The sequence below is a fragment of the Lithobates pipiens genome, unplaced genomic scaffold (assembly GCF_037356315.1).
Source record: "Lithobates pipiens isolate NorthernLeopardFrog02 unplaced genomic scaffold, aLitPip1_a1.2 Scaffold_13, whole genome shotgun sequence".
Lineage (NCBI taxonomy): Eukaryota > Metazoa > Chordata > Amphibia > Anura > Ranidae > Lithobates > Lithobates pipiens.
The window spans coordinates 311,735,909-311,760,598 of NW_027507718.1; positions in this window are offsets into that span (position 1 = coordinate 311,735,909).

Genomic DNA, 24,690 nt, shown 5'->3' on the forward strand with positions numbered 1-24,690 from the left:
ATGTGGCATGCATTGAGACATATTTGATAATAAAAAGTGTCTTACCAAGAATACAGTCTCTGGTTATTCTGTTTCAAATTGGTGGTAGAGCTGTGATTGCCTTTATATGTGGTAATGGTAGACAGATCCCGAGAAGCACATTTTTGATGAACATAGTTACATCACAGACAACCTGTCTTTATGAGTGGTAGCCCTTCCTGTTACGGTAGATGTGCTCTTTATGAGAAGGGGCAAAAAAAGGCACACAGGTACAGTCTATGATACCCATGACATTAGGAATCCCAGCTACAGCATAGAATTTGTTTTTATTCTGATCCCACTCCTGATGTATGTTAGGCAGGTATATATATATTTGGGGGAAAAAATGTTGTACGATGTAAAACATGGGCAAATGTCCCAATAAATATATATTAAAAGGAAATATAGTCTAAGTACAAGTATATACAATAAACAAGTAAATTCCCAGAGGTTAGGAAAGTGAATAGTGCTTTAAAAAATGTCTTTGGCTATCACTAACAATGAATCCCAGTGCAATCCTCCCAATGCACACATTTCTATAGAGCTGGCTGTATTTATAAATAGGTATTGAAGCAACCACTGGCTGGAACTGTGTATAGTAAAAAAAAGTAATGTCACCAGCACAGCAGGATCTCCAAAAATGGGTCCAAAACTTTAATCAGTGATCACATAATTACAGCAGAAAGCAACATCACATGCCTAAAGAAGGAATACTGCGTGGCTCCGAAATTTCGCTTTCTGCTGTAATTATGTGATCGCTGAATACAATTTTGGCCCTATTTTTGGAGATCCTGGTGTGCTGGTGACATTACTTTCTTTGGCCATCACTAATATATGTGCAAGGCTGCCTTCTCACAATGGACTGCAAAAGAACAGGGGAAGGACAGAGAGGAGCCAGGCAGGCATAGTGTAGCACAGTTTATTAAAAATAATTGATATTGACTGTTCCAGGGCAATCCGAGTGTACTGCAGTGAAAAGACCAGGGGAGATGTGTAATCTGGTGATCCAGGGAGAGCATGCTAATGACGGAAAGACCAGGGACTGCCCTGATGCAGAACGATGGCCGAGGATCCTCTCCCTGGACATCCATCCCTGCTCTGCATCACTGTGGTCGCTGGTCTCTCAGGCATAAGCTATCCACTCATTGAATCCGTGCCTTGCATGCTCTCCCTGGATCGTTGGACCACACATCTCCCCCAGACTTTTCACCGCAGCACACTGTCCTGGAACAGTCATCACCAGCCTTTGTCTGTCTCCCCTTCTCTTATATGAGTGCAATTGTTGTCTATATAAATTCTGTTTAATAAACCGTGCTACACTATGCCTGCCTGGCACCGCTCTGTCCTTCCCCTCTTCTTTTGCACATATATTTGGAGGCTATTTGCCGGAAAACCTGCAGGGCCTTAGCAAACAAGCATGAAAAAGATGGCTATGCTACCCCCACCACCTCTCCCGCTGCCATCTAAAAGTAGGTCTTGCCCAGAAAATGTAGGACAGACAGCAACTTGGTCATGGGTGGTAGTTCATGATTATGCAGTATGGGGGACTGCAGACAAGTCTCAGTTCCCCAAAGAAAAGCATAATGAGGTCCTTAGAAAAATGAAATTTAATGAGCATTTCTGCTTCAGGGAAATCATCCAGTAAGGTGCGCTGCTTAAAGAAATGTGGATGCATGACAACTACCTTTCTTCTTCTCCTAGCCCTCCTTGGAATGGCCTGAAATTCAAAAAAATTACCTAAAATAGCTCAGTAAGGCCCCTTTCACACTGGGGTGGTGCGGGCGTCGGCGGTAAAGCGCCATCTGGAATATGAAATACCATTGGGCAATCAGCTCTCAATGGATAACTATAGAGGAGGTGTCAGCTTTAACATAACCATTGCACAGGACCTCTTAAGACTTAATGCTTCCTTAGTTCATTATTAGTACTGAATAATTTAACTTGCCTTAAATAAAATGTGTCCTTTATCAGACAAATTTATGTATAGCTGATAAACACAGACTGTTCTACCGATTTAGATTTTTTTAATTTTACATGATTTTCTCTACAATTTTGGTTATATGTTAGGATATACACTGAGTAAAATTATAAACACAACACTTTTGTGTTTACCCCTATTTATCATGATCTGAGCACAAAGATCTACAACTTTTTCTATGTACACAAAAAGGCCTATTTCTCTCAAATACAGGTACACACGATACAAATCTGTTTAAATCTGTGTTTGTGAGAACTTCTCCTTTGCTGAGATAATCCATCTGCCTTACAGGTGTGGCATATCAAGATGCCGATTGGACAGCATGATTATTGCATAGGTGTGCCTTAAGCTAGCAAACCAAAGAATTTTTGCACAAATCTCAGGGACGCTCATCTGCATGCTTGTCGTCTTCGACCTGACTGCAGTTGGCTGTAACCAACTTGAATGGGCAAATGGTCATATTCAGTGGTGTCTGGCACTTTGGAGAGGTATTCTCTTCATGGATGAATCACAGTTTTTACCATACAGGGCAGATGGCAGACAGCGTCTATGGCATAGTGTGGGTGAGCTGTTTGTTGATGTCAATGTTGTGGATCGAGTGGCCATGGTGGCGGTAGGGTTATGGTATGGGCAGGTGTATGCTATGGACAATGAACACAGGTGCATTTTATTGATGGGATTTTGAATGCACAGAGATAGCATGATGAGAGCTCATTGTTGTACCATTCATCCACAACCATCACCTCATGTTGCAGCATGATAATATACAGCCCCAATGTCTTAAGGATCTGTACACAATTGCTGGAAGCTGAAAACATCCCAGTTCTTGCATGACCAGCATACTGACCAGACATATCACCAATAGAGCATGTTTGGGATGCTCTGGATCGGCATACACGTCAGTGCATTCCAGTTCCTGCCAATATCCAGCAACTTCACACGACCATTGAAGAGGAATGGACCAACATTCCACAGGTCATAATCAACAACCTACTCAACTCTATGCAAAGGAGATGTGCTGCACTGCATGAGGCAAATGGTGGTCACACCAGATATTGACTGGATTTCGGACCCCTCTAACCCCCCCCCAATACAGTAAAACTGCACATTTTAGAGTTGCCTTTTATTGTGGCCAGCTTAAGGCACACATGTGCAATAATCATGCTGTCTAATCAGCATCTTTATATGCTTTATGTATGAGGTGGATGGATTAAATCGGCAAAGGATTAGTGCTCATTAACACAGATTTAGACAGATTTGTGAACAATATTTGAGAGAAATAGGCCTTTTGTGTAAATAGAAATCACAGATATTTGCATTCAGCTCATTATAAATAGGGGCAAACACAATAGTGTTGCATTTATAATTTTGCTCAGTGTAGTTGTCTATAGGGTTAGGTGGATGGTACTAGCCTGAAAATTAGTTTAAGTATTTTTTGGCCCCAAATTTCCACACCAAGAAATATCTGATGTTCAGTTCTTGGTTCCTGAAAACCCGGTTACCAGAAAACATTTTTTTAAAGTATTATTATTGCTAGACACCAAACTTAATACAAGGTGCAATTGTGACATTTTGCAACATTGCTCAATATTAGTGTATAAAGTACCTCTGCGCCAACCACCTTGACAAGGGGAATAGAGGGATGCTGCAAACACTGAGGGGAGCTTCACCTACTCCCTGAGCAATATCGATTAAGTGGTTTTAGTGTTGCGCAAATGGGGGAATACAAGAAAGGAGGGGAGAGGGAGGGGGAGGGGAGGGGGAGGGGAGAGAAAGAGAGGGAAGGAGAAAAGAAAAAGGGGAAGGGGAAGAAAGGGCAGGGAGGGGGAAGGGAAACAGATGAGTATGTAGGTAAAGGATAAAAGGGTAAAGGTCAAAAAGTGCTAGTGTAAAATTATGTGTCTGGGTCTGCACAAATACTTGTTCGGTACGTGCTAAACTAAAATAAATGTTAGAGAGTGGCAATCAAATATAGATTCTGATAGAGTGCCATACAAATAAAAACTCACAGTAATGAATGAATGCCTGAAACAATAGACATACAAATCGTGGGTGCTGTGCAAAACTGCAATAAAATATGCTGACAATAAATAAATATATAACTTAAAGAGGAGCTGCACCTAAAAAAAAAATATTAAAAGCCAGCAGCTACTAATATTGCAGCTGCTGACTTTTAATAAAATCACACTTACCTGTCCCAGGTTCCAGCGATGTCGGCGGCAGATGACGAGCGATCGCTCGTCTCGCTGCTGCCACCGCCGCCATCCTCTGTCAGGGAATCGGGAAGTGAAACATGACGGCTTCACTGCCCGGTTCCCTACTGCGCATGCGCGAGTCGCGCTGCGCGTCTCTTATGGTCCCCCGCTGTGTCTCTGGGAACTGTGTGTTTCCCAGAACACAACGGGGGGGGGGCGGAGCGTCTGCGGGGGTCTGCGGCGGTCTGGCCGGAAGTGGGTGCAGTTACCTGGATTATCCAGGTAACTGCACCCCCCTCCCCCCTGAAAGGTGCCGATTGTGGCACCGGAGGGGGGAGGGATAAGATTAGCGGAACTTCCCCTTTAGGGTGAAGAACCGCTTTAAGGTGATAGTCCAAAATATATGACTAAAAGTGTACAGTGAGAATAATCACATAAGCACAATCCCATGTGACATGCCAAGTGGAAAAAACACAGATATCAATCAATCCAATATAACAAAATGCATGTTCCATGCGGTGTTTATAAAGTGCCAAGTGAAAAAAAATATACAGATAACAATCAATCCAATATAACAAAATGCATGTTCCATGCAGTGTTTATAAAGTGCAAATAGTGCTAGCAGCAAAAAAAACGTTACAACACAGGTGAAATGATAAACACATAAAAATAAGGTGCTGGTAATCAGTCTGGGACATTCAGTCCTGTGGATGTGCTGTGTTCTAAGGGGAAGCACTAGCTTTGAACTTCAGTGATCCATGCAGGCATACATGTGCAGTGACTTAATCCTCCTATTTATCCAATACGTGGATAGATGTGCCCTTACCTCACAGCTGTGAGGTTATAGCCTTAATAGTATAGGTGGATAACTGGCTCCTGTTCCTGGGATAGGTATGCCTCACAAGATAAAGAGATAATGTCCCATAGTGTAGTAGTTTCAACCAATTGAATTTTATTTAAGTATAGTGACAGGGTACTCACATTCTGAGTGAATAAAAACTGCAGTAATAGAGCAACAAGCATAGTAACGAACGGTGCGTTCCAATGTCCTTCCTAGTGTCTCTCTCACTTCCTTCCTTGCGCATTCGTCACCGTCACGTGACTTCTTCAGGGAAATGAATAGAGAGAAAGGAGTTGTGTTTTTATGCTGATCGTTCGTACTTACGGTGGCCATTTTCTTGTAGACCGGAACAGGAAGTTCCATGGCGGCCATTTTTGGTAAGGTATGCCGCCAGAAATATACCAGCATTCATTGAATTGGAGGTATATCAAGCTAAATTACACCAAGCTAAGGTTAGAGGGAGAGTGACACCAGGGGACTTCTCAGCACCTTGAAATATATCGCTGGGCTCATATAAAGTGCAGTGAAATACAATATTATATAAAAATACCCTTTTAAATATGTGGAAATAAAACATATAAAAAATAGTATGCTGCACCAAGGTATATATAAAAACTATAAAATATAATGAGAGAGGAAAAAGTATATTTGTATCGATATGCGTGCCTAAAAATTAGAAATATATTAAAATATAGAAACTATATTAGATAAAAACTAGATTTGTATATGTAAAATAGAGCATGGGAATAATATAACGCGCCAAGGTGAATTGAGAGAGGAGAGTATAAATAAATTTACGTCAATGTGCACTTATATAAATATAAAATCTGTTGGTTATGTTAGGGGGAGAGAGTGTAAATGTGTTTGTACATCGGTGTACACATAATTAAAGGAGGAGAGGTTTATCCGAATTAATTATTAAAAATATTAATAAATATAAAAATGTAAAAAATATATAATGACTTTAAAGGTTAGATAAAGCACTCATAAGAGGCAAAAATGATTAAAATTTAGTGGGAGGAGTCTAATGAAAAAAACATGTATGCATTAAAAATCGCTGATGAAACAGTTCAGGTCAAACTCTATATTTAACCCTTGAGGGGCAAAAGTGTCTAAGGTAAAAATCCACTTCGATTCCAATTGGCTTAATGTTCTGACTTTGTGTCCTCTGTTTGGTGTAAGGTTCTATGCCCCAAAATTTTAGTTGGGATGGGTCTTTGTTGTGGACAGCAGCAAAGTGCCTGGATACACTGTGCTTGTCGAAGCCTTTTGAGATGTTCTTTACATGTTCCTTCAGACGAACTCAAAGGGGTCTTTTTGTGCGGCCCACGTACTGGAGGCCGCAATTGCACTCCAGTGCGTAGACCGCTCCCTCAGTGTTGCAACTTATAAAATCTCTTATCTCATATGTGTTTCCAGTAGTTGTAGATGTGAACTCCTTTCGTTTCTTATTCTGGCATCCCGTTTTTAAACAAGCATAACATCTTCTACAAGGGAAGAAACCTTTTCCAGTAAAAAATGAAAAGTTACTTTCAGGGGGATCCGGGACATTTTTTACTAGCTTGTCTCGAATAGTCGGAGCCCGCCTATATATAAATTTGGGTTTTGAAGGGAGTATCTGTTGTAGCTGTTGGTCTGCTAGTAGGATATTCCAATTTCATCTGATGATTTTCTCCACTTCTTTAAATTGGGAACTATAGTCGAGGATAATTGGTACTACATCGTCTTTAGGTATATGTTTCGGTTTATCTTCTAGTAGTGTTTTTCGGTCTATCTCCGCAACTTCCATGATCTTTTTATTGATAAATTTATTGTCATATCCTTTTTCCAAGAATTTATCTCTCAGGGTTTCTTCTTGTACTTTGAAAATTTGATCGTCAGTGCAGTTCCGCTTTATTCGCATTAATTGTCCTTTGGGTATATTGAACAGCCAGTTGTTATGATGGCAACTTCCTATTGGAAGGTAGCTGTTCCTGTCTACCTCTTTAAAGTGTGTTTGGGAGGAAATTTTGTTGTCCTTCTGTATAATTTCTAAATCTAGAAATTTGATATTCTTATCGCTGATCTCCCATGTTAATTGGATATTTCTGTTATTGGTATTCAGGCCTGCTAGGAAGTTGATGAGTGATTCCTTCTTACCCTTCCATATTATTATTATGTCATCAATATACCTCTTGTATAGATGTAAGTCTTCTGGGATGTTTTTTAGTGCCTCTTCTTCTTCCCATTGCGCCATAAATAGGCCCGCCACACTCGGGGCAAATTTGGCTCCCATAGCCACCCCTGTTTTTTGGAAAAAGTAATTGCGGTTGTACCAAAAATAGCTATTTTTCAAAGTAAAATCCAGGCATTTTATTATATATTTCCTCTGACTGCATGGTAAGGTTGTATATTTCCTCAGTCCCCATTTTACTGCCTCACATGCCTGGTGATGTAAAATGTAAAGTGTATAAAGAAGCTACATCTGCTGTGGCCAAAAGCCACGGTTCTTCATTGACAGGGAGATTGTCTAGTATTTGTAGAATTTGTTTAGCGTCCCTTAAATATGCTTGTGTCTTCTGGACTGCGGGTTGTAAATAAAAGTCGATGTATTGTCCCATGCGTGATGTTAATGAATCTATCCCATTGACTATTGGTCTTGGTGGGGGATTACTCTGGTCTTTATGTATTTTCGGGACTGTATATATAATGGGAGTACGACACGATTCCGGTATAAGATATTTTACTTCTTTCTTAGTCAAGATTTCCCTTTTAAGACCCAAGTGGACTACTTGTTCTAGTGCCTTTCTGCATCTGAACATAGGGTTACTTGGTAGACGTGTTTATGTGTTTTCATCTTCTAATAATTTTTCCATACTTAAATTATATTGTTCCTTGGAGAGGATCACAATTCCTCCCCCTTTATCCGCTGGTAGAATTACCAGGTCTTTTCTTTTTGTTAGTTTCCGAATTCCACTCTTGATGTGTTTGGGGTCTTCTTTCTTTCTGATTTTTAGAGACTTTAATTCGTCTGTTACAATTCTCTTAAACACATCGATGTGTTTATTATCTTTTGCTGGTGGGTTGAAGGTGGATTTATTCCTCAAGGTACTATGTAGGGTATTGTCATTGGTGTGGGATATTTTGGTTTTGCAAGGGTTACTGGCAATGTATTTCTTGATGTTGAGTTTCCTTATATACTTCTGAATGCCTATATATGTCTGAAATTTATCTAAGTTTTTTATGGGGGCATATTTGAGACCCTTGTCTAATGTACCAATTTCCTCATGTGTAAGTTGTTTCCCACTAAGATTAAAAATGCCTCCTCCTTTCACTCTCTTTTTCTTTTGTACTCTCTTACCTCCTCTTCGTCCTCTCTTCTTTCTGGGGTGCGTCTTACGTATCTCATTTCTTCGGCATTTCTTACCGGGTGGTTTTCCCTGCCCCGTTCCAAAAAAGACCTGTCATGTTCTGTGTCTGAGTGTTGTCGTCTGTCGGGTCTATCTTCCTCTGGTCTGTTTAATAGGGGCGCATAATAGTTATAGGTTCGGATTGGACTCCTCTCGTGCGGTCTATATGAACTATGTGGTTGTGGACCTCTGCTGTCTCCCTCTCTTCTCTCATAATTGTGCGTTCGGGTTGGGCTCCTCTCATGTGGTCTGTACAGCCCTTGTGTTTGTGGTCCTCTGCCATCTCCATCTCTTCTATCATATTGGTGTTGGTATTCTGGGCTTCTCGCTCTTAGTCTATTTGTATCTTGTGGGCGATCCCTGTTGTGATAGGGTGTCCCCCTGTACATTTGTGGGTATCTTCTTTCATCTCTCTGTTCGTATGGGGGCCTCTGTTCGTGTACAGGTTTTTGTTTATAATTATTCTTCCTAAAATTTTTCCAAAATGGCTTTTTCCAGCCATTTCTTGGGGTCCGTTCCTGTTGGTATCTTCTTTCGTTATTATACGGTGTATATTGTTGGTAAGTAATATGTCTTTCATCATATCTTTGATGTTCTGTGGTTTCCCCTCTGTGATTTTGATGGTCATCTTGAGGTAGATGTTGTGTGTCATTTCTGCTTGGTTGGGGGGGGTTAACTCTCACTGTTTTCTCTGGTGTTGAGTACATAGATATTGGGTCTGCTTGGTTATGCTGGTTCTGCCATTTAAAAGTATGATCCGTTTTAAAATCATTTATCTTCTTTATCCCTTTTAGTGAGATCCTTGTTCAATTGTGATGTGAAAGTAAGGAATTCAGCCTTATCCTTCCAGGGTTCCAGGTCCCTTTTAATCTGAGAGATCAATTCCTCTATTAGTCTCAATTTCTTCTTTTTTCTTTCTAATCGGAAGGCAAGTAATTCTAAGCCTTTCTCATTGAAGAACTTGAACCATTCATTGATGGATTCCTGATCCATGAGTCCATCATTAGGCGTTATGTCCCATCTTAGTCTTCTCGGGACAATACTGTCTTTCATGTATTGTTCAAAAGTTACTATATCCCACCATAGATTGACTTTCTTCTCCATAGCATGGCCCAATCTCCTCATTAGGCTCTCCAGGTCGTTGCTTTTTTTGCTAGGGATGGTGGTACTAAAAATTTCCTCCAGATTAATTTGTCGTTTATCCAAGAATGAAAATATGTCCATGGTGGCAGCAAAGGTGGGGAGGAAAAGTGGGTAGCAAACAATTAGTGTATAAAGTACCTCTGCGCCAACCACCTTGACAAGGGGAATAGAGGGATGCTGCAAACACTGAGGGGAGCTTCACCTACTCCCTGAGCAATAAGGACAACAAAATTTCCTCCCAAACACACTTTAAAGAGGTAGACAGGAACAGCTACCTTCCAATAGGAAGTTGCCATCATAACAACTGGCTGTTCAATATACCCAAAGGACAATTAATGCGAATAAAGCGGAACTGCACTGACGATCAAATTTTCAAAGTACAAGCAGAAACCCTGAGAGATAAATTCTTGGAAAAAGGATATGACAATAAATTTATCAATAAAAAGATCATGGAAGTTGCGGAGATAGACCGAAAAACACTACTAGAAGATAAACCGAAACATATACCTAAAGACGATGTAGTACCAATTATCCTCGACTATAGTTCCCAATTTAAAGAAGTGGAGAAAATCATCAGACGAAATTGGAATATCCTACTAGCAGACCAACAGCTACAACAGATACTCCCTTCAAAACCCAAATTTATATATAGGCGGGCTCCGACTATTCGAGACAAGCTAGTAAAAAATGTCCCGGATCCCCCTGAAAGTAACTTTTCATTTTTTACTGGAAAAGGTTTCTTCCCTTGTAGAAGATGTTATGCTTGTTTAAAAACGGGATGCCAGAATAAGAAACGAAAGGAGTTCACATCTACAACTACTGGAAACACATATGAGATAAGAGATTTTATAAGTTGCAACACTGAGGGAGCGGTCTACGCACTGGAGTGCAATTGCGGCCTCCAGTACGTGGGCCGCACAAAAAGACCCCTTAGAGTTCGTCTGAAGGAACATGTAAAGAACATCTCAAAAGGCTTCGACAAGCACAGTGTATCCAGGCACTTTGCTGCTGTCCACAACAAAGACCCATCCCAACTAAAATTTTGGGGCATAGAACCTTACACCAAACATTGGCGCGGAGGACACAAAGTCAGAACATTAAGCCAATTGGAATCGAAGTGGATTTTTACCTTAGACACTTTTGCCCCTCAAGGGTTAAATATAGAGTTTGACCTGAACTGTTTCATCAGCGATTTTTAATGCATACATGTTTTTTTCATTAGACTCCTCCCACTAAATTTTAATCATTTTTGCCTCTTATGAGTGCTTTATCTAACCTTTAAAGTCATTATATATTTTTTACATTTTTATATTTATTAATATTTTTAATAATTAATTCGGATAAACCTCTCCTCCTTTAATTATGTGTACACCGATGTACAAACACATTTACACTCTCTCCCCCTAACATAACCGACAGATTTTATATTTATATAAGTGCACATTGACGTAAATTTATTTATACTCTCCTCTCTCAATTCACCTTGGCGCGTTATATTATTCCCATGCTCTATTTTACATATACAAATCTAGTTTTTATCTAATATAGTTTCTATATTTTAATATATTTCTAATTTTTAGGCACGCATATCGATACAAATATACTTTTTCCTCTCTCATTATATTTTATAGTTTTTATATATACCTTGGTGCAGCATACTATTTTTTATATGTTTTATTTCCACATATTTAAAAGGGTATTTTTATATAATATTGTATTTCACTGCACTTTATATGAGCCCAGCGATATATTTCAAGGTGCTGAGAAGTCCCCTGGTGTCACTCTCCCTCTAACCTGAGCTTGGTGTAATTTAGCTTGATATACCTCCAATTCAATGAATGCTGGTATATTTCTGGCGACATACCTTACCAAAAATGGCCGCCATGGAACTTCCTGTTCCGGTCTACAAGAAAATGGCCACCGTAAGTACGAACGATCAGCATAAAAACACAACTCCTTTCTCTCTATTCATTTCCCTGAAGAAGTCACGTGACGGTGACGAATGCGCAAGGAAGTAAGTGAGAGAGACACTAGGAAGGACATTGGAACGCACCGTTCGTTACTCTGCTTGTTGCTCTATTACTGCAGTTTTTATTCACTCAGAATGTGAGTACCCTGTCACTATACTTAAATAAAATTCAATTGGTTGAAACTACTACACTATGGGACATTATCTCTTTATCTTGTGAGGCATACCTATCCCAGGAACAGGAGCCAGTTATCCACCTATACTATTAAGGCTGTAACCTCACAGCCGTGAGGTAAGGGCACATCTATCCACGTATTGGATAAATAGGAGGATTAAGTCACTGCACATGTATGCCTGCATGGATCACTGAAGTTCAAAGCTAGTGCTTCCCCTTAGAACACAGCACGTCCACAGGACTGAATATCCCAGACTGATTACCAGCACCTTATTTTTATGTGTTTATCATTTCACCTGTGTTGTAACGTTTTTTTTGCTGCTAGCACTATTTGCACTTTATAAACACCGCATGGAACATGCATTTTGTTATATTGGATTGATTGTTATCTGTATATTTTTTTTCACTTGGCACTTTATAAACACCGCATGGAACATGCATTTTGTTATATTGGATTGATTGATATCTGTGTTTTTTCCACTTGGCATGTCACATGGGATTGTGCTTATGTGATTATTCTCACTGTACACTTTTAGTCATATATTTTGGACTATCACCTTAAGTTATATATTTATTTATTGTCAGCATATTTTATTGCAGTTTTGCACAGCACCCATGATTTGTATGTCTATTGTTTCAGGCATTCATTCATTACTGTGAGTTTTTATTTGTATGGCACTCTATCAGAATCTATATTTGATTGCCACTCTCTAACATTTATTTTAGTTTAGCACGTACCGAACAAGGATTTGTGCACACCCAGACACATAATTTTACACTAGCACTTTTTGACCTTTACCCTTTTATCCTTTACTTTACCTACATACTCATCTGTTTCCCTTCCCCCTCCCTGCCCTTTCTTCCCCTTCCCCTTTTTCTTTTCTCCTTCCCTCTTTCTCCCCCATCCCCCCCCCCTCCCTCTCCCCTCCTTTCTTGTATTCCCCCATTTGCGCAACACTAAAACCACTTAATCGATATTGCTCAATATTAGGTATATTTTCTGATTAAGCATAGTTAAATGTCAATTTTAAATGGCTTCATATTCTTGTTTTCTAAAAAATCCATAATACCTCAACCTAGAAAGGTACTCTTACTACTTAAAGCTGAAATACAATACAATAAAAAAAATACTATTAATCTCTCCACCCACTTCTAACCTTTCTATACATTTTAAAATGAGGTTTCTAAGACCACATATACTTACCTTAATCAGCGTTTATTAAATCATTCATTACCCCATTACCTTATTTTTTGTTTATTGTGACTGCCTAGCTGAAACTGCTCTGTATCTCGGTATTGCCCCTTCATGTCAGCCTCCTAATGCCAGCCCCATAATAGGTGAGTGTTTTCCAAATAAATTTACAGTATTTACATCATCAGGATGTGGCAAAGGTGCTGCCTGAAGTTTCCAATCACAATACAGTGCTGACATTTACAGGACTGTAACACTGGATGCCATGTGACTGCAGATTAAAAGTGGCCAACTGGCCATACACCTATAGATTATCTGCAGATTTTCTATGGTTAGATGGAAAAAGTGCAACAGATTTCTCCATGTTCGCTAAACTGTGTGGATGGAGGAATCTCCCACTTTTTCCATCTAACCATAGAAAATCTGCAGATAATCTATAGGTGTATGGCCAGCTTAAGTTAAGTGAATGTGGGTCTTAAAACCTTTATTTAGGAACTTTATTTTGAAATAAAACTACTTCGAAATAAACAATGCATTGGTGTGGGTGGAGAGGTTTTTGATGAGCAGAGGCGAGTGATATATTGACAGATGGTCTGTAGCTGAGCTAGATTTGAGGAAGCCGTGGTATTTTCAGGGCTGATGAGTCAGAAATAGTAGAGATTGCACTTCCCAGGAATCTATAATGCTTAGTTGGGAATGAGCTTTTGCAGGTATAACGTGTTGCCTAGCTACAAATAAAATTACTTGTAATAAATAAATACAAAACGGTATTAATACATTGTCAGCACAGTGACATTTCCAAGGGCTATAGTTCTGTGTGAAGGATAAAAATGGTTGCTGCACTTATGCTGTTCAGTCGATCCTGACCTGCTGAGTACCACCATTTTCCAGTCTGCTCTTTTACAGGTAACTGAGGTGAACTGATCCTATATTACTTACAGTTAGGACTCTTACTTCCCCCACATTTTTTGCTTTGTAAATTCCATGTGTTATGCACTGACTTATTAAAAAGCATGATATAATTACTTACCAAAGGGTTTTTTTTTTTAAGCAGCACAGATCTTGATCCTTTGCAATATAATGTTTAAATGATTATTAAAAAAAAAAGTGTATAAATATGCCCTCCTTATATCATATCTAATTAATGATTAATTGTTCTAAATGTTTTCTACTTTGCATATGTCCTACAGGGGTCAAGCTGTTAGTTTAACCCAATTCTCAAACTATTCCTTATGTTCTAGCCTAGGGCTCAAAAAATAAAGACGTAGATAAGCAAATTTGCACAATATTACACAATTATGGAACTTTACTGATGGCAGTGAAAATTTACAATATGTACAAAAATTAAATATTATTCCCATATTATAGCATATTCTTTATGTGTGTTAATTATTGAGTGCAAAAGTAAACTCTGATGTCAACACTCAATGGTTACTTTATTCGTTTTAATATATAAATATATCTAAACGATAGATAGATAGATAGATATGGCAGCATAAGTTTTTTTTTTTTTTTTTTTTAGGCTTAGGTTCTATGAATACTCATTGATCCTTTAATACCTGTCAATCGGTAGGTCCTTGTAACTTTCTGTGCACCAAATTGCAACATATTGATATTTTGATGAGTTTAGAAATAGTTTAATGGAACTGCAATCCTAAGAGCCCATTCACACAGGGGCAACTTGGGATCCGACTTCAAGTCGCCCCAAGTCGCCTCAGGTCGGACAACACACAGAACTGAATGTTAGGCAATGACTGCCGTCTTAATGGACACTACTGAAGTCGTTCCGACTTCAGAAAAGGTTCCTGTACTACTTGTATCCGACCTCTGGGCGACTTGCATCCATTGAATTCAATGCAAGTCTCCTCCAGGTCGGATTACAGTACATACTGAGGCGACTTAACAGGAAACTGAAGTCAAATTACCATACAGCCAGCCCCCTCCTGCTCAAACACAGCCAGCCCCTTCCTGCTCAGCAAGAGAATACCTCCATTTTTATTGCTCTGATTGCACTGTTCTGTCCCGTTTTGTTCCTAAACTTCATGAAAATGTCTAGCAGAGCCAGTAATACCAGGGAGGTGGTGGACAATGAGGCCCTAATTAGGTATATTAGGGCTAGAAAATGCCTATACGATAAAAAAGATCCTGCTTACAAGGATCATGTAAAGAGGGACCATGCCTGGGTTGAAATCTGTCGGCTATTCTTCCCAGATTGGGATCTATTGTCAGAGACTGACCGCAGTGAAAAATGTAAGTTAAACATTTTTATATTTCTCTCTGTTATCTTTGACTTGTCATGATGTTTGTATTTCCAGATTTATCCGTGCAGAATAGGTACCTGCCAGAAGTTGCGTATTGTCCACTTGCCACGACTCCTGCCACAAGTTGTGTATTGTCCACTTGCCACGACTCCTGCCACAAGTTGTGTATTGTCCACTTGCCACGACTCCTGCCACAAGTTGTGTATTGTCCACTTGCCACAACACCTGCCAGGATTGCCACGTGACGTGCCAGGATTGCCACGTGACGTGCCACGAGTGCCACGTGACGTGCCACGAGTGCCACGTGACGTGCCACGAGTGCCACGTGACGTGCCACGAGTGCCACGTGACGTGCCGCGTGACCCGCCACGAGTGCCACGTGACCTGCCACGAGTGCCACGTGACCCGCCACGTGTGCCACGTGACCCGCCACGTGTGCCACGTGACCCGCCACGTGTGCCACGTGACGTGCCACGAGTGCCACGTGACGTGCCACGAGTGCCACGTGACGTGCCACGTGACGTGCCACGTGACGTGCCACGTGACGTGCCACGTGACGTGCCACGTGACGTGCCACGTGACGTGCCACGTGACCCGCCACGTGACCCGCCACGAGTGCCACGTGACCCGCTACGAGTGCCACGTGTGCCACGTGACGTGCCACGTGTGCCACGTGACGTGCCACGAGTGCCACGTGACGTGCCACGTGACGTGCCACGTGCCACGTGTGCCACGTGACGTGCCACGTGACGTGCCACGTGTGCCACGTGACCCGCCACGAGTGCCACGTGACCCGCCACGAGTGCCACGTGACCCGCCACGAGTGCCACGTGTGCCACGTGACGTGCCACGTGTGCCACGTGACGTGCCACGTGTGCCACGTGACGTGCCACGAGTGCCACGTGACGTGCCACGTGACGTGCCACGAGTGCCACGTGACGTGCCACGAGTGCCACGTGACGTGCCACGTGTGCCACGTGACGTGCCACGTGTGCCACGTGACGTGCCACGTGTGCCACGTGACGTGCCACGTGTGCCACGTGACGTGCCACGTGTGCCACGTGACGTGCCACGTGTGCCACGTGACCCGCCACGAGTGCCACGTGACCCGCCACGAGTGCCACGTGTGCCACGTGACCCGCCACGAGTGCCACGTGACGTGCCACGAGTGCCACGTGACCCGCCAAATTGCAAATTCCAATTATACTTCAGATAACAGCAATGCTAGTGGTGCATTGATTGGATCAAGGGATCATTAATTAGGGTATTTAAATGTTCTATGAATCATTGCAAGCAATTACAATTGTTTCAAATATTTTTTAATAGTTCATCAATCATTTTTAATTAACTATATAAACATAGGCAAAGTAATTATTACAACATTTTCATGTCAAAATTTACAATAAAAGACATTAACTATAACGGAACATATCGTGAACTAATTGTAAAATCAATACCTGCAGGCTCTAGAGAACAGTACAGAAAAAACAACTGATCATAATAGTAATCAAGTTATGTAATGGCGTCCATTTGCCATTCTATTTCGCCAGCCGGTGAATCAAAGTATGATGTAAATTGATTGCGCACAGTTGCACCGTCACTGGATCCCCTCGTAGCAGTGATGTGTGCACTTTCCAGGTTGTGCATGAGTGAATCCTCAAAACAATAACCATCACGTATTCGAACATAATTGTGCAGCACACATGCTGCTTTAACAGCAGTAATTGCATTTTCCACGTGCAAGGCTATTGGTGTATGTAAAAAACGCCATTTATTGGCAAGAATGCCAAAACTGCACTCAACCACCCTTCTTGCCCTTGTTAAACGATAATTGAAAATCTTCTTCACAGTAGTGAGGTTCCTATTGGAATATGGCCTCATAAGGTGTTCTCCCAAGGCAAAAGCCTCATCTGCAACAAAGACATAGGGTAGTGGGGGTTCAGTTGTGCCTGGAAGTGGACAGTTTGCAGGAAGATCGAGTTGATCCTCTCGTAGCCTTTGACCGAAGGAGGAATTCGCAAAAATACGAGCATCGCAGGTACTTCCATAGGATCCTACATCTATGTAGGTGAAACAGTAATTTGAATCCGCCACGGCAAAGAGTACAAAGGAACAATATTTTTTATAATTAAAGTACATACTTCCACTTCCAATAGGCTTAATGACACGCACGTGCTTCCCATCAATAGCTCCAATACAATTGGGGAAATTGCACCGACTCCAATATAGATTAGCAATGTCCCGCCAATTCTCCTGTGTAGGTCTCTTCATAACGATGTTGTTCAGAACGTCCCATAAAATTTTGCTGGTTTCACGGATAATATAGCTTATTGTTGACTTGCCCACCATGAACTCGAAATGAAGGCTTGCTATAGAGTGACCGGTTGCCAGGTATCTAAAATAAAAAATACATAAATGATTATGTTTCTGTTTATATTTTGCAGTATCCGTTTTACAGACACGATGGAAGGGTCTGAGGGACTGCTTCAAGCGCCACCTACGGAGACTGCACGAGGGCAGAAGTGGCTCAGGAAGTAGGCGGTTTGTTCCTTATGTACACGCCGAGGAGCTGCAGTTTCTGTTGCCTTTTATGGAACCGAGAGAGTAAGCTAACATCTTTCATATTTCACAAGTGATATACTGTAACGTTATATATATAAATTGTGCTAAAATTTGTATTATATGTTTTATGCAGAACACAGTCGAGTTGGGGTGAGGGACAGCAGTCACGTCGTGAGGCATCATCACAGTCATTGCATGAGGCAGCATCTGCAGGAGCAAATCTGGATTTGCCAGTACATGAGCCACTTGAGGCAGCTGAGGATGAAATATTTTTACCGCCTTCTCCCCAGCATGAGCTACAAATTGCATCTTCTCCACAGGTTGAGCTGCAACAGGTGTCCCAACTCGACCTGCCCAATGTGGAGCAGCCCCAGGTGGAGCAACCACCAAACCAAAGGGCACCATTGCTTAGATCAAGCCGGCCTGTTGGGGGATCCAGGGGAGCCCAAACAATGGAGCGATTTGTAAACCTAATGGACCGCTTGGATAGGAAGTTGGAAACACTTGAAACTGAGGAGAGTGCATTTGGGGTGATGGTGGCCTCAATGTTGAAAAGAGTGCCAGATGATCGTAAACATCTCGTCAGAAAAGATTTCATGGACATTTTAGAAGCAAACATGATCACTCCAAATTTCACCAATCAGAGTGTTATGCTTCCAAACCCACCATGCCCATCAGGCCCTTTTTATAATATTCCCAACCCTCCACCACCCCGTACCCACCCCTACTACCCCCCTCGCTTCCGTCCATACACGGATGAGTATGGGAATGCTCTGAATTCTGCCAATGCCCCGATCCCCTATCATCACCATCCCCGATTATTTCGACCCATGATGCACCTAATAATTCATTCATGATGCCATCCACACCATCCCCAATGCCTTCCACCAGCTCCAATTTAACATACCACCAGCTATAATTTGATTCTTTTGTTTTAAGTTTATTCTATTGTTTTTCTACGTTTGACTTGTTGTTCCTGTTAATTAAAGTTTTTTTGGTGATTAAAATGTTTAGAACCTACTCTTTTCTAAATCTAAAAATATATTTGGAAAGATTGTGTTATTAATATTCCCCAAAAATTTGGGTATGCTACTAATGTGCATATAAAATACTTTACCTTAGTGTAATAATAAGTCTTTCAGTGCTTGAGATACTCCTCCTGTATGATGTATTCTGTCGCTGAAGATGGATGTCAACCAGACCAAGCAATTCGTCAAAACTGCAATACAAAACCCAAAAAAATTGTAATTTACAATATTCTAAATCACAAATCTAAACCAATTGGTAGCTACACACACACACACACACACACACACACACACACACACACACACACACACACACACACACACACACACACACACACACACACACACACACACACACACACACACACACACACACACACACACACACACACACACACACACACACATTGCAGGTTAGCCAACCATATGCAAATATGTGGCCTCTCACACACACCAGGGTTTCTGCTGGGGGAAGGTGACATGGCAAGTGGACAATACTCAACTTTAATGCCGAAAAGTGCTTGACATTTGGCTACACATATCTCGGGGTCCCTTGTAGTTATAGATCCCAAATTTGGTAATTTTTTTTAGTGCTAGATCTACTGTGTTTGCAGACAGTTGAGGTTTCTAGCTATACTTGGCCCCGAGATCCATGGCCCCAAAGTAGTGTCGCAAAATGTCATTCTCTGCTACATAAACGTAATTGCCATATTGTCCATATTTTGGGGTCACTTGGTGCTTGGAATCTCACAACTTGTGTCCGGTCACATGGCTCACACGGCACATTACATGACTCACATGGCACATCAATGGGGTTCATGGGGCGGGTCACGTGGCACTCGTGGCACGTCACGTGGCACACGTGGAGGATCACGTGGCACTCGTGGGGGATCACGTGGCACTCGTGGCACGTCATGTGGCTCACGTGGCACGTCACGTGGCACTCGTGGCGGGTCACGTGGCACACATGTATTCTTCTACATATGTTTGATTAAAAAAAAAATGCAATAAGTGTATATTAATTGGTTTGCACAAAAGTTATTGTGTCTACAAAATAGGGGATAGATGTATGGCATTTTTATTATCTATTTTTTTTTCCTAGTAATGGTGATGATCTGTGATTTTTAGCAGCGGCATTGCGGCAGACAGATCAGACAGTTTTGGACACTTTTTTGTGATACTGACATTTATACAGCGATCAGAGCTACAAATGGCCAATGATTACTGTATAAATGTCACTGGCAGGGAAGGAATTAACACTAGGGGGCGAACAACTGGTTACATGTGTTGCTTGGGAGTATTTCTAACTGTATGCAGGCTGTGCTGACTGGAGGAGGAGAAAGGTCTATGTTCCTAATCACTAGGAACAGCAGATCTCTCTCTAACTCACCCATCAGAATGGGGATCTGTCTATTTACATTGACAGATCCCTGTTCTGGCTCTTGTTCCCGCAATATGACAATTTGTGGGAAGGTGCCGACCTGCTGCCGTATAACAATGGCAGCTGGTCAGCAAGTGATTAACAAGGTTTTGAAATTTAAGTAGAAATAAACTAATTGTGTTACCAATAAAAGTATATCAGAACACTAATGCCGCATACACACGACCAGACTTTCCGGCAGACTAGGTCCAACGGGATCAGTCCATCGGACAATTCGATAGTGTGTGGGCTAATCCGATGATTTTTCATTATAAAAATCCAACGGACCTAGAAATATGTTTCAAATCTAACCGTCCATCTGTATGCTGGTCCAATGGACCAAATACAACGCAAGGGAAGCTATTGGCTACTGGCTATTGAACTTCCTTTTTTAGTCCCATCTTACATCATCAGGTTCAAAATGAACGGACTTTCAAACGGACTTAGTGCATTCGTGTTTGGCCAAGTCCGTTTGTTTGTAAGTCCATCGGAACTCCTCTGAAAAGTCAGTTGGGAAGACCGTCGGACCTAGTCTGCCGAAAAGTCCGGTCATGTGTACGTGCCATTAGTATGCCTGATCCCAGCGCTCAAGGAAAAAGAAAAATAGATGCACTATAGCAGCTATTATAAAGTGAAGTAATTTGATAAAGATGCAATGATAAAATGAGATAGAAATTAGCACAACATTGACAGCGCTAAAAATAACTAAGAGTAAAAGTGCAATAACGTGTAGACCCCACATAAATCCGAATTCATATAAGACAAAGTGCCAGCAGTAGTCCGTAGGGTAAATGTGGTGCTCCATGACCCCTCAGAATTGCAGGGAAGCCTCAAAGCATAAACACCATCACCGTAAAAGAAACCTGCTGCTCAGAAGTGATCCCCGTTGGTGATGCACTTACCATGAATGGGCCAAAAAATAAGCCTTAGGCGGCGTACACACGGGCGGACTGTCTGACGGACTTGGTCTGCTGAAACGTGTTTCAGCGGACAGTCCGCTCGTGTGTGGGCTTCAGCGGACTTTTTCAGCGGACAGTCTGGCGGACTAAGTCTTTCGGAATTTCCGTAATATTGTCCGTCCAAACTTGGTTTCAACGGACAGTCCGCTCGTGAGTAGGCAAGTTGGACGGACTAAGTATGGCGCATGCTCAGAAAGGATTTACACGGCCGAAGGTTGCATTGCAGTGTATTGGACGTCGTATTTCTAGTCCCGTCGTACGTGCTGTACACGTCATCGCGCAAGCTTTCAGCGGACTGTCTGTTAATCGTGTGTGGTCAAGTCCGTTCATTCAAAAGTAGGACGGACTGTCTGTCGGATTGTCTGACGGACTTAGTTGGACGGATAGTCCGCCCGTGTGTACGCGGCCTAAGTATCTCCTGGTACACCTGGATAAACTGCTATTCTGATGAACACATCCTTTCATGAGACAGCCATGCATAGAGCTGGTATCTCCTTGCGGTGTGAAAAAGGATCCTTCTTTTAAGTATTTCATGGTAATCTCTTTAAGTAGCTCACCCAATGTTACATGCAAAAAGAAAGGAAGTCACATAGTGTAACTCTATTTTATTGGGGACATGCCCACAACCGATAAAATTATGCTTACAAGAAAGTTTAATAAAAACAGTGATGTCAATGTACAATCTGCACTTCACAGTTCATTTCAATCTCACCGCTTCCCGATGTTACTGAATGCGGTGAGTCCCAGGTTGACACAGACTGGAGACTGGCAGACAGGGGAGCTGCGTGGCCATGCCCTAATGCATTTCACTTCCTCAGGGGGTGTGGCCAAGCAGCACAGCAGCAGCACAGCTCATCCCTTATATACTCTGGATGAATGAGAGATTAACTCACACCCGGCCGGAGTGTGCCAGCCACATCAATCAGCAGCCCTCAGACTCCACATAGAGGCAAAAGACATCGGGGACATACAAAGTAATATGCAAACCCTGACATGTACAGACATCGCACGATGCCACTACGCTAACATCCCAAAGTGTAATGCCGTGTACACACGAGCAGACTTTGAAGGACTTTTCTATGGAGTTCCGACAGAGTTCTGCCCAAACGGATTTGCCTACACATGATCACACCAAAGTCTGATCATCTAGAATGCGATGACATGAAACGGGACTAGAAAAAGGAAGTTCAATAACCAGTAGCCAATAGCTGCACTTACGTTGTTTTTGGTCCATCGGAATATCATACAGACAAATGGTTTTCTCTATAGGAACTGGTTCCGGCAGAAAGATTTGAAACATGTTCTATTTCTAGGTCCGTCAGAATTTTGGAAAAAAAAGTCAGATGAAGCCCACACATGAGGGGCTGAAAGCTAGGGGCATGATTCTACTTAAATCTATACATAGTGGAAAAAATACAACGGAGGACATAATAAAATGAGCGAACTTTCAAAATACAAAAATTGCAAACATGGATATTAAAAACATTAATACTATGCAATTACAGCACATTATAAAACATTTAGCAATATAATCCAATTTAGGAACAAAAATTATCAATGTGGGGATGTGACGCACAAAAGTGATGGTATATAAATTTATATTTGGCAACAAATTGTTATTAATCTCACTTATACTAAAACAAATGTATCTATATGCAAACAAATCCTTCACTGAATCAGTATGCAGTGTCATGTGTCATACACAATTCCATTCCTCAACACTCAAGTTGATATTATATATATATATATATATATATATATATATATATATATATATATATATATATATATATATAAAAATAATAATAATACATATCTATAAGGAGCAGATACATACAGTCATGGCCGAAATTGTTGGTTTCCAGAAAATCAAGTATTTCTCACAGAAAAGTATTGCAATAACACATGTTTTGCTATACACATGTTTATTCCCTTTGTGTGTATTGGAACAAAACAAAAAAAAAGGAGGAAAAAAAGCAAATTGGACATAATGTCACACAAAATTCCAAAAATGGGGGGTGGTCAAAATTCTTGCCACCCTTTCAAAATTGTGGGTAAATATAATTGTTTCAAGCATGTGATGATCCTTTAAACTCACCTGGGGCACGTAAAAGGTGTGGGCAATATAAAAATCCCACCTGAAAGCAGATAAAAAGGAGAGAAGTTCACTTAGTCTTTGCATTGTGTGTCTGTGTGTGCAACAGCAAGAGGAGAAGAGAACTGTCCGAGAACCACAATTGTGGAAAAATATCAACAATCTCAAGGTTACAAGTTCATCTTCAGAGATCTAGATTTGCCTTTGTCCACAGTACACCAAAATTCTCAAGAAGTTTGCAACCCATGGCACTGTAGCTAATCTCTTTGAGCGTGGATGGAGGAGAAAAATTGATGAAAGGTTGCAACGTAGGATAGTCCGGATGGTGGATAAGCAGCCCAAACAAGTTCCAAAGAAATTCAAGCTGTCCTGCAGGCTCAGGGAGCATCAGTGCCAGCGCAAACTATGCGTCGACATTTACATTAAATGAAACGTTATGGCAGGAGACCCAGGAGGACCCCACTGCTGACACAGAGACATAAAAAAGCAGCTTTTTTTTTCTTTTTATTTTTACCCAAAAAAATAAATAAATAAATAAAAAAGCAAGACTACAGTTTGCCAAAATGTACTTGAGTAAGCCAAAATCCTTTTGGGAAAACGTCTTGTGGACAGATGTGACCAAGATAGAGCTTTTTGGTAAAGCACATCATTCTACTGTTTTCCCAAAATGGAATGAGGCCTACAAAGAAAAGAACACAGTACCTACAGTGAAATATGGTGGAGGTCCAATGATGTTTTGGGGTCATTTTGCTGCTTCTGGCACTGGGTGCCTTGAATGTGTGCAAGGCATCATGAAATCTGAGGATTACCAAAGGATTTTTAAGTCACACTGTAGAGCCCAGTGTCAGAAAGCTGAGTTTGCGTCTGAGATCTTGGGTCTTCCAGCAGGACAATGACCCCAAACATACATCAAAAAGCACCCAGAAATGGATGGCAATGAAGCACTGGAGAGTTCTAAAGTGGCCAGCAATGAGTCCAGATCTAAATCCCATTGAACACCTGTGGAAAGATCTTAAAATTTCTGTTGGGAAAAGGCGCTCTTCCAATAAGAGAGACCTGGAGCAGTTTGCAAAGGAAGAGTGGTCCAAAATTCTGGGCGAGAGGTGTAAGAAGCTTATTTATGGAGACTGATTTCAGTTATTTGCAAGAAATATTAAGTTAAGGGTGCCGAGAATTTTTTTTTGCTTAATATATTTTTATTAGGGTAATGTAGATTCACATATTCGAGGAAACATATATATGCATTTTTTCAGAAAGAAACATATTCAACAACATAAGATAGAACACAAATAAATTGAAACATATAATGTCCACTTTGTGAGAAGCATAAGTAGTTGAGGTATGAGGCAAACACATTGATGCAGATATCTTAACTTTTAAGGTAAGTAAAGTCGTGGATCGAACTGGTAGAATGGGTCAATTATGTCTGTGTAATTCGTCTGAGATAATAGGGAGGGGTGTTACT